The following is an 11,680-nucleotide window of genomic DNA, read 5'->3' as shown; positions in this document are numbered from 1 at the left end:
GAAAGTGTTGCCTTAACACTATGGGCGTTTTGATTACCTTTCAAAATCACTCGAAGATGACAATTCTCAGTTTGCATTAGCTTTAATTCTGAAAGCGATCTGTGCGGCGTGTTATATAAATGGGAGAGATGCAATATTACAGATGACTTCTAAACCTTACAATAAACAGATGTGGTGTGGTTAAACACGCCGCTTATCTCCGTTCAACACTCGAGTTCTCTTTTATTTCTGGCGAAAGTTTTGACTCAGTATTTTGGGAAACACCCCTGACCCAAGAGTCAGAAAGGGCTAATCTCCACTCCCCAGACAACTTTCACATTCACTCTCTTCTCTTCGCCGACAACCGCTTTGCCCCAACCCCTCCCCCCCCGCCCCCTCTCGCCAAGACAAAATAGTAGAAAGCACTACCAACATTAATTGTCATTTCAAATGTCCCTTTCGTCAACCAAAAAAGTGTGAATAAAGGAAGGTCAGTTATCAGATCGATAACATCAGAGCCTTTGACTGTTCAGAAGGCAGTGTTGCAGTTAGAGATTCCAGTTAACGCTTTCCCTCTCCTGTGACACAATACGCGGAATGGCAATTCCAGAATGACAGTTCTTTTTAAAATATTTCAGAGAGATTAAAAAGTACTTTAATCCCGTCACAAACGACGTCATCTGACCGGTCCGCAGAAAATGAAAGCCCAAGGTGTTATAAATGAAGAATATAAAGTATATTAAAAAACATATGCCATCGCATGCTGTACAATGGCTAAAGTAATCAAAGATATGTTACAAGTCAAACAAAATCGAAACAAATTAAATATTCTGATTTTTAAATAAAAATCAACAAAGTGTGTTTAAACGTGTAAAACTTTCTAAACAATATAGTGATTGTTATCGCTGTCCACACTGTTTGAGAGAAAAATAAGCTCATGGTGTCCTGCATTTTATCGACTATATATATATCTATAAAACAGCGTTGATTGAAAGTAAATTTTATGACTCACGTTTGGCCCTTTTAGTTGACAGAAGTGAACGGTCGCGCCAAGGAAAGCGGACTATATAGAAAGGTTAGGTATTGTCTCCTTATGGGTCGGTCACTGCATGCCTGAATTATTTTAATTTACGTGCTTTTGCATTCTTCTCAGATCAATTTGCATGACCCTCCCCGGACAGAAGTAACTAAAAATGAGATTATCTCAGTCGAAGGCGGGAGTGGGTAAAACCCCATAGCGGCGACGTTATAAACTTTCTGCAGTATGTGTGTTTGTGTTGAAGTGCTTTCATACGAACAACAGACAACGTTTTAAAGTCCAGATTGCAACTTTAAAATTCTGCAATCCGAGCCTTTAGGCAGACGCTGCTTAACATCTAGTACCGCTGTGTGGAGAGAGTCGAAATTGCCGCCCATACAGACCAGGGAACTGTTGCTAATATGTTTAAAGACAGCACCGATGGCCAGTTCAACATAAACTTTATGTGATTTATTCAAGACGATATCGCACGTGGTCATTTTTGAAAATGAAACAGTTACCGCCCCCCCCCCACCCCGTATTTTTCACTTGTGTTTGGGAAATGATTAGGGATTTGTCCCTCGTTTCCTCCTACCCCAGAATGCAGGACAAAACTCTGATTCCCCGCGTGAGGGGATGATCGCCTTTTGAAGCGTGCGGCTTGGCAGTAGAGAGTGGGATCGCGGACGGAAGGAATGGTTATTGGAGGGGGGAGATGTGGAGGTGAGGAGGGGGAGCGAAGCTTGGGGCTTGAAGGGGTGGGGGCTGAAAGACTTTCGTGCATGTGTGCCTGTGTATAAAACAGACTCCAATCTGCTGGAGCTCGCGTGGCTTCTTTACATTATAAATGACAAAATGGAGAGGGGAGGGGGTGCTGTGTTGGTGTGTGTGTGTGTGTGTGGACAGAACATGCCCTGGGCGCGCTGTCCTTTCCGAATAAACTGACCCTAGCCAGATCGCAACAGAGAGAGAAGAGAAAACAGCTTCCAGCCACAGCGTTAAGTAGAAACCCGTAGAAATGTACACGAGCAAAGGGCGCTAGACACAACAAGCAACACACACACACACACACACACACACAGAGAGAGAGAGAAACAAAAACACAAGGGGGTTTGCCCAGTTACCTCAGTAGCCAGTCTAGCGAGAAGCAGCTCCTTGCTATCCCGTGTCGTCAAACGTGTCTAATTTTTTTTTTACAATTTTAAAACAATGTCTATATATTGAAAAAAAAAACAAAAGAGCTGTAACGAAGCGCTTAAAGTCAGCTGGAGCTTCCCCGGGCCATGGAGAAGAGGGTGCTGGGGGTGGGGAGGGGGAGCCGCCGGAACGCTGGCAGAAGTTGCCGATGGATTGCCGAAAAAAAAATCTTGCTATTCTCTGTGAAACAAGTGAAGGCGATGGTTAGTGCTGTCAATCTTGGCGATCAATTCCAGCGGCCATGTCGCAAGTATTCAAAGCATTTCCCGTCGTGCAACATCAGAAAGTGAATGGCCAGGGCACTGATGTTACGGCTCCCCCCTCGCAACCAGGCTTGATGTCTACTGCTCCCAGGACCAGCGCAAGAGAGAGAGAGAGGAAGAGGGAGATACATACACACACAGAGAGAACACACACAAACACAGAGGGCGAGATCAGGGATTGAGGCGAGAGGGGAAGATATCGGCACTCAGGCTAAACATACACACACACAACACAGCCAGATACTAATACACACACACACACACACACACACAGACGCCTGGCCAGCGAGATTACTGAACTTCACCACCGCGAACTAATGGAAAGCATCAAAACTGAAAGAGAACTCCAACTTGCCCTGTCCACTCCGTTTCGCATTCAGGGCCTCTCTCCCTCTCTCTCTATGCGTGTGTGTGTGTGTGTGTGTGTGTGCCACCTCCTGAATCGCTTTCAATTTACAATCTCTGACCATCTCCCGATCCGTGTACCTGAACTCTGAAGGCAATTAGCTCTTTCAAAACAAAACCAGAACCGCGTTATAAACGCGCCGGCCTAGAGGGGGCAAATTTAGTGCTTTCCTACGGCTATTGACCGTTAGTGATAAACGCCCCGGAGACGGGAGAGAGTGGGTCCATCTCCCCGGCGGGGGCCAGAACACGGAGAATTGCTTGAACTTATTGAAGAGCCGGCGTTTAAGCCGGAGCTGTGATTGGCATCGCGGATCGCGCCTGCGAGAGCTTCCACTGAGCAATACTACGCCGATCATCTGGTGTCGAACATATTTACTGATACTGAGCAACTCGGAAAACTGGTAGAGTTACACATTAACCCTCTATCTGCCACCATTCGGAGATTTTCTATTGGTCCAATTCTCACCTTCCCACTGAAACAAAAATGAATTTAATTTAAAGAGGAACACCCCACGAGTGCCAGACACTCCTGCTTGTCAATTTAGTGCGACACACACACTCTCAGGTATTCGTATTCAATTCCTATTGCTGCATTGAAGGCCAGCGTCATATACCACAGCTAAAACTGGTTTTAGACACTGAAACTTCAGCGTTCTTTCTGGTTATGTGACTAAAGTTAACCCTGTTGTTGTCAGCAGCTACCAAGGTAGGTGAACCGCAAACAATGGTAGTGAACGAAACTGACAACGAAGTAGCAATGTGTTAGATCTGAGACCGTAAGGGTGCACAGGTTATATACACATCCAGCATCCCTCTCCTCCATCTAACACACACACACGCGACCAATCTTGAAATCGCGCTGCGAGTAACATTGCGCTGATTTCAGAAGATAAGGCCTGACATAAATGCGATTTGCCATTTGAAACGGAACAAAATGACCCTGGCTACCCCCTGCCTTGGCAATTGCTATTCATACAGTTAAACTCTTAGCTCTTTGTCAAACCCCTGCCGAATAGTAAAACCTCCGTCATCTGCTGTTGGATGTACTGAAGTAGTTTATTTTTAACAAAAGGCAGATTTGAACAGAAAGGGAAGCCAGGCAACGCATAACAGGTCACACAGGTAACGGTCACAAAACTAGTGCACGGATCAATAATCCCCTTAGTCCCAGTTTAAGAATGGCACTATGCTTGTACACACAATGCATCTTAACATCTTTATACCCAGGTTGTTTTAGATAACATATTAACCCGTATTGATATCAGGCTGATAAAACTGTAACACTGCGTGAATCGCTCAGCAATTTACCCATATCAAAGATAACTCTTAAACATGTGGATATTTGATTGCAATCTTAACCCGGCCAAGACGCGTGCAGACTGATGTGATCCGGGCTCATAACTGCATCAGTATTATCACCAATTACTGTGAAAGGCTTTTATTTTCTAAGAATGTTTTGTTTTCTCGACCTTATATAAATCTTATAGAGCAATATTTTTATACGTTTTGGGAATGTCACTGAAATTTTAAACCTCCAATTAATGACAAAATAATCGTTTTAATTTTCAGAAGTGTTCTGATTTTCCCTTATCTTTAGTTGTATTAATATTTATTTAGCTCCTGCACTCGACATGTGATGAAATATAACTAGGGCTCCAAAGTAGTCCGCGAGACAAGTCTAACCTTAATTCCAAAGTATATATTTATATAATTTCAGTACTGACTCATCCATTAAGTTGACGCCGACCTGGGCATACTGTACATGTCGCATGTCACTTAACTGCACGTTATCGGATCTATTACTCTCAAAACACTCTACTAGGACGTTATCCAATTTGACAAACTGGACGCGAGTTCAAAGAGGGGGAAAAGCTTATCCAACTTAATATAAGAATGTGACTACATTTACTATCACACTGGAAGCCTCATGAATAATCTAGAAATATGCATCCTTTCTGCTCGTCACTTTACGTATCGGCACCAATTACACGAATTCCCACTCCATGGAACTTCTTGAGTCTAAAACATTGACGGAGAATTACACTGGGACGCCAGGAGAAGGGAATAACGGACTACATGTGCAGCGATTCTACCGGTCTGGTTAAATGTGCAAGGCGAGGTTATGAGGGATGCAAGGAGTTCCTGGCGTTGCTTACTGTGGGTCAGACGAATCACCTTTCTTACTGGTTCAGCTTGTTGCCAGGAAGGAATGTGTAAACAAAAGGTTTGAGCTCGTACCATGGAGCTTTGTTCAAAATACATTGTATTTAGTTCAACTCCAGGCATTCAAGCCAATAGAGCTCGTGTCACCTCGGTTCAGGTCCATCGGCTAACCCTGTTCAGGAGACTGAAGGTGAAACAAAGAGGGATTTAATTGGGCGTGAGTGTTCCAGTATGCCACTGTTTCTGTATTTCTCTTTCAGTCGAGCTTTAGTTTAATGTCACACCTTATTTTGTTGTTGTTATTTAAGTAAAGCAGCGATTACCTTTCTTGTTATCTGAGAAGAGGACTAAAATCAAATCGCGTCCGCGGCAATGGTTGATTTGTAGCATCCCCCGAATCCCATAGGGTGGGACAACCGCTAACACCACCCTGTCGGTTCAGGAATAAAATGTCAGAGCCAGCGCGGCAAAATGTTCTAAACAACAAAAAAAGAAATCCTCACTATCGGGTTATTATTGATGGACTATTGATTGGGCCAAAGGTCAGTATTTCCACCCTGCCCCTTCTCCAAAGTGGGATTTAGTTGGCTAAAGTGAAGTTTCCTTAATTACATACAATTCATGCACCAATCCCGAGCAGCTCCGACACACTGTTGCTCAGTTCGTGCTGAAGGCAGTTTGAGGAGTCTTGGGTGTCTTTGGAGGAACTTTTTTTTTACCGCGCGACATTTCTCTTGAGCCGGCCACCTCTTTGTCAGATGCATTAAACCCAGGGGCAGCCATGTGGCCCCGACATGTCACCCCGAATATGTGTTTGCAAGTACGGGAGTGTTGCTGCGCTTATTTGGATTCACGAGTGCCTGTGTCTGTGCATGTGAGTGAGTTATTAGCGGTGCGTGTGCAGTTTCGAGCCGACGCGCTTTAGAATGAACTGCTGCTGCATCGACGTTCAAACTTTGTCAAAATGACAACCACGTCCTTTTGCAAACTGACGGCCGCTAACAGACTGACACTGGAACTTGGATGTAACCTTCGGTTTTTAGTCAGGTACATAGAATCGTCCTTGGCACAATCTTGCGGAAAGGTAAGACAAATTCTGAACACATCGCCGACTGTATTATTATTCCCTTTGCACAATCGAGAGAAATCCAATCTTTCTACTCTGGAAAGAACTGCCGGTTTATTGTGGTTTTCACATATAAAACGGCCAACTTTTATCAAACCATGCCAAGCGCAAGCTGCTGTCACCGATAATGTGTAATCGATATGGTTCGCCCTCCCTCCTCACACGACTAGTACATTAACATCTGACCTCCCAGCCCATCACATCTATTCAACCTTTTTTTTAAGAGCCCCCACAATCAGAGGTGGGTTGGCGCGACTGAATGCGTAAAGGTGCAAAGTTCTCACCAGGAGAATTGGACATGCAATGTTAGGAAAAGAGGAAAGGTGCAAGTGAAAGTTGTAAAGGCAGTTGTTGGTGATTCTTTTTTAAAAAAAAGTGGAATGAAAATATAACTTAAACCTGAAGATGCAACATACATTCAAGTCTAAGAGACTTACCTATAAGCGCTTCATATATTTATTCGGCCTCAATGCATTGGACAGGTTTTTCGTAGAGAGTGAGCGCTGAAGTTAATAATGTAAACAGTGGGCTCCTATTTATCGATCATCGTTTGACTTTTTATACCTTGACAGCAGGCCCAGTATACACAAGTGACCAGCCGGGGTAATGAGGTTGAGGTGACACGTTATTCAGCAAGACAAAACCAAAATGCTGAAATAATGTACAATTGAAACACAACTGTTGGCATCTGACCTCCCCGCATCCCAAGCTTATTGCAAAATAAACATGAAGGGAGCAAAAGCACTATAGCGCAGTATTAGATTTCCCCTTAAATACGAATGTCACCAATACATCAAACATGCTTAGAAGGGATTGCGTTTATATAAAGTGCAAGACTCCAGAAGTGAAATAAAAGTTGTACCGATTCCTCTTTGGTGCTGGTGTGAGCACGATGGCACCAGACACACATCGACACAGCGCTGTAAATAACATTGGCATGCTAATAATAGGATGGTTGTACTTACAAGGAATGAGGGCTGGATGCTGTTGGAAAAGCAGTTTGAGCTAATGGAAGAGTCATCCAGGCCGGTGTGAGAGGAGTGGCACTGACAGACTGGAGGTTTACCTTTACCAGCTGATTCTTCAGCGTCAGCTCCCCATCTCCACACCCCTCCCCACACACACACACACACACACACACACACCCCCAGCCTCTGCCTTTCATTTTCACATTCCCTTTGTTCTACAACACACGCATCACCATCCTGCACCAAAAAAGGGGAATAATTAAATCAAACTGTGTATTAACTGCATGGCATTCAACCCATTCTACTTACTAGCAAAGTGCAGGACAGTGAGTATTCTTCTAAAAATTAACTGATATAAATTGAATCAAGAAAACAGGTAGTGGAAAACAAGGAACATTTCAATTCATCTTCGCCAAAGTAAGCCACTGAAAGTGGACTTGCTCAGAATGGATTCTGGAGTTGGAAAGTCAGAGATGTCATCTCTAATGCACTTTTACTAAGACAGAACTGTCAGAAGTGAAATTTACCAGACACCGAAATTTGCAACAATATCGGGAACAAATAAGTCACTAACGTGAGGAAAAATGTTTCTGGTTTATATGTGCCCATAAAATAAATAAAACGGAATTGCTGGATCAAAACCCCATCCCAGAAAACACCAGCTAAAGTATTTTCAATGCCTAGTATAATACGTGCATAAAAGAAAATGTGTTAAAAAAAAAGCCTAGTTGACAATTTCAGCCGAATCTCTAGAAGGAATAACTGTACCCTTCCAATTAGCTTTAGATGCAGGAAGTGGAAAATATATCCAGTTTGCTTAGCGACAGTATGTAGGATAGAGGCAATACAGAGATATCAGCCAGTTTTTTTTAGAACACGGAGTGATTTCGCTGAATTGCCATTAGAGCTTCTATGAAAGCAATGAATGAGAAGGCGCTACACGTCTATTCACAGCATCAAATTTATGAATGTGTCAGTGCAGGATCTGACACAGAGATTCTGAGAAACAATGCAATGTGATTGAGAAAGTCCGCACGATAAGTTTATTCTATTTTGCAAAATATGCTTAATTCTGGAAGGGAGAAAGGACAAGCTGGGGCCAGTGCCCAAGTGACCTTGTGGAGCAGACAGATGTTTTGAGTTTTCTGTACTTAGTTGTTAGGCTATTGATTCACAGAGTCAAATTGTTTGTTGAAACTTCTAACAATGGTTTCGGAAGTTATCGAAGACCTTTACTCAGATGAAATATTAAGCAAAGTACGCGCAGACCTTTGCTTGTGAATGGTGTTCAAAGTCAATGAAGTGTTTGTTGGGCGCAAGAAAACTACACATTAGCCTTTCTTGTCCCTTCGAAGGACGCGTTTAAAAGTTTACCACTCGCGTAAAATATTTCGAGATTATGTTAAGGATTGCAAAACTTGATGCAAAATTATGTACCAGAATTTCGGATGCAATGAAAGAACGTAACAACGCGCAAATTTGCCCATCTGTGGAGTTTGAATTAACTTTTAAATTGAGAGCCTTTCTCTCCCGGTGTATTAGAACAGTAGCTATTGCAAGTGTGACTGAAACATGTAATATGTCAGAGAAACGCTGGGGTATGTAACACCGCACGCGTCGAAGGCGAAGCTGTTTGGATATCTCTGAGCATAGCAACCGTTTCACATTAATTCAGATATATGGCATGTCTACGGGACGTGGAAATAGCCGTGTCGTGATCCTGACAAACATTTCAACACTTAATATGTGAAGACAATAACTTCCCGTGACTGGTAAAACATGGATAGGGATGAGCCTACATTAAGTATGGAAAGTCCAGAGGTACAGTTACAGACTAAGCTGCGTGTTACACATGCTTAAATTAATCGCGGCACGTCTTTTCATCAGAAATTAACAGCGTGTGCCCTTAGAACTGGTAACATTTCATTTCAATTCAGGTGAATTATATGTACTTTTAGAAGTTGCGTTTAACAAAAGAAGGTTCTATCACGTAACAGCTAGATCAGTCAAAGAATATATGAGGTTCCCTATAGGAAAATAATAGATGCGATCACTTCGTTCGTTTCTCCTCTCGCGATGGGAACCACAGGTATTTATTTGTTTTTTTTAAATTAGATTTGCAGTAACTTTCCCGAATGCTAAAGCATGAACGCACCAGAGGTCAGCATTTTGTTCATTGTAATCAGAAGTTGTTCAGCATCGTATTATACTTTATTGTTGATTTTCTACTCTCCAATATCGTGAACACAGTTTAAAACGTTGCAATTTTCCTTGTTATTCTACTTCAAATAAACTAAAATAAATTTGTTCGAAGACTTTGCAAGTTTTTTTTCTAATTCTTAAAACATATTGGATGTTTAAACATCAAACTAAATCCCGATGATGTGTTTGCAGGATGATTCTACCTGGATATACTTTAAAATCGAAATCTTTATGGATAGGCGACTAAGTGGGACAGGTAGGTTGAACAGAATTGAACCACAAGCCGGTCTATGTGCCTCAGACGCCATCAAGTGTTCATATTGGGTATTACATCCTGTTGATACCAACTGCTTTGATATATAAAGCAAAACAAAGTGAAAACAACTCAAGTTCAAAATGATTTGTTTTGAACAATATATTTGTTTTGTTATACAGCTAAGTACACGTTTACAAAATACAAAATATCAGCGATGATACTTACAGCCGAAAATATGGATAATGATAACTCAGAAATATCGACAAAATACAATTATGGAAATAGAAATAGTTTGTTAATTTACGAATTTACTTAACGTTGCCCAAGGAGAACAGATAAAAGACAAGGCACCGTGCCATCTTACAAATGCGTCACAACTTCTCTTTAACCACATCCCCTAACCCGCCGAAACACACACACACACATACCAAATTTAAGGTGAATTGCTTAGGCTTATAATTGGCATTGACATTCGATGCTAGCACTCTAAGTCTCATTGCTGAAAGCTTACCGAAGAGCTGATTGTGAATTCTATTAACGCACAAAATACTTATTTCCCGAAGGAAAATAAAACCCAGAACCAATTTATGAAAAGAAATAAGAACATGTTGTACTACTTTGTTACTCGGTGGTAATCCTGAGAAAGAATGTCTGTTTTGTATCCATTGTCTTTGCATCTCAGTTTCTTAGCAGTTTAAGGTTCTGATAACGTGCAGTGGCTTCTAATTAGAGCGTTATTTCCGTTATATTTAAAGCACATTGCTCACTCAGAGTGGTCTCAATTTAGATTTCGAAAACCTATTCACTGCCATTAATGTACTGTTTCTTTTTAAAGAATTGCCTTGTGAACAATCTCTAAGACTACCACTGCCTCAAATTCGGTATAAATGTAATAACGAGCACAAATATGTATGTAAACTTTACCTTCTGGTGGTCTAATGTGCTGCCGCCTGCATTCATATGAAAACTTATTACGAGGGGATAATCTAATGCTAAGAATCCATTCACAGTTAGCGTGCTACACTGAATATCGCTTCTGTGGAGATTTGCAGCTAACTCTACCCCATAGCAGTTACATCGGTACAATCCCGGGTCCATTGCAATAGCAGCTGTTTTCACGGTCCGCCACATACTTTTATTATATATTCAACCTCTTTTACTGTCCCATTGACGCCACCTATGAAACAGCTTCTAATTATATGCCCATTTTGATATTCTTCCTATATTTTTCTTTTTATTATGTAATAAAACCGACTAGAAAGTTGGAACAATCATTCCAAACGCTGAGCAGAATTGAAACTGCGAAGTTATAGATAAACTGTATTTTAAGTGGAGTTATATGTCGTTTAAAAACCAGAACTGCTAATTAGGCTCAGAAACCATGGAGATTGGAGAAGGAATTCCTCTTCTCAGGTTCGAAATAGCAATCCTCCTCTTGAGATTTCCTCATCGCTGCTGAAAACTTTGCCATTCGAAGCGTAGAAGAGTCGAATAAACGGTTACTTGTAGCACTTTGTGGTAATCTACAATTGCGAATAGCTGTTCTTCGTAAGTTATGCACTGGTTTGGATCGTGCTGGTAAAGCAGCCACATCACTAATTCGATAAAAAAGAAAGCTTTTTTTTGGAAAAGGATGAGCTTGCCAGTTCAATATTTAAGATGAAAAGAAAGATCGGTCCCTCTAGCGTTCTAATGTAGTAACCTGACGACCATGAGCAAAATTTATGAACTGGTCATTCAACTCATTTTACCGCGGAATCTGTTTCTGCAAAATTGGTTCAAATTTATCTATCCAAGGTAACAATCATTGTACCTTTTCTTTAAAAAGGAGCTTTTGCGACGTTGCTGTGAGACGTAGGGCACTACATAAATGAAGCTGTTGTTCCCTCAAAGTTCCACGAACCAATTAATCTTAGGAAAGAGTGTTACAGAAGTTGTCTCGTGTATCAGTGACTAGGCATTACATATGAACGTAACACTTGCTATTGTCGGACAACATTCGCTGCACGTGAGCTTTTGAACAAGCCAACTTCATTCAGCATTGGTTTCTCTATTTGACTTATTAGCCATGTTATAATTTTGTACAATAAAAAAGTTAGG

The 11,680-nt window shown here is 41.6% G+C and overlaps 1 long non-coding RNA gene across 1 annotated transcript; it reads left to right on the top strand.

Moving 5' to 3' along the window:
• Positions 1-999: 999 nt before the first annotated feature.
• On the top strand, positions 1,000-1,476 carry LOC125488388. Its single transcript, XR_007266303.1, has 2 exons — positions 1,000-1,054; positions 1,133-1,476. It is a non-coding gene; the product is annotated as an uncharacterized LOC125488388 (long non-coding RNA).
• The last annotated feature ends 10,204 nt before the right edge of the window (positions 1,477-11,680 follow it).

The sequence above is a fragment of the Rhincodon typus genome, unplaced genomic scaffold (assembly GCF_021869965.1).
Source record: "Rhincodon typus isolate 14 unplaced genomic scaffold, sRhiTyp1.1 hic_rhity00000645, whole genome shotgun sequence".
In the NCBI taxonomy this organism is placed as follows: domain Eukaryota; kingdom Metazoa; phylum Chordata; class Chondrichthyes; order Orectolobiformes; family Rhincodontidae; genus Rhincodon; species Rhincodon typus.
Note: the sequence above shows the minus strand (reverse complement) of the source record. Positions and strands in the feature narration are given on the sequence as shown.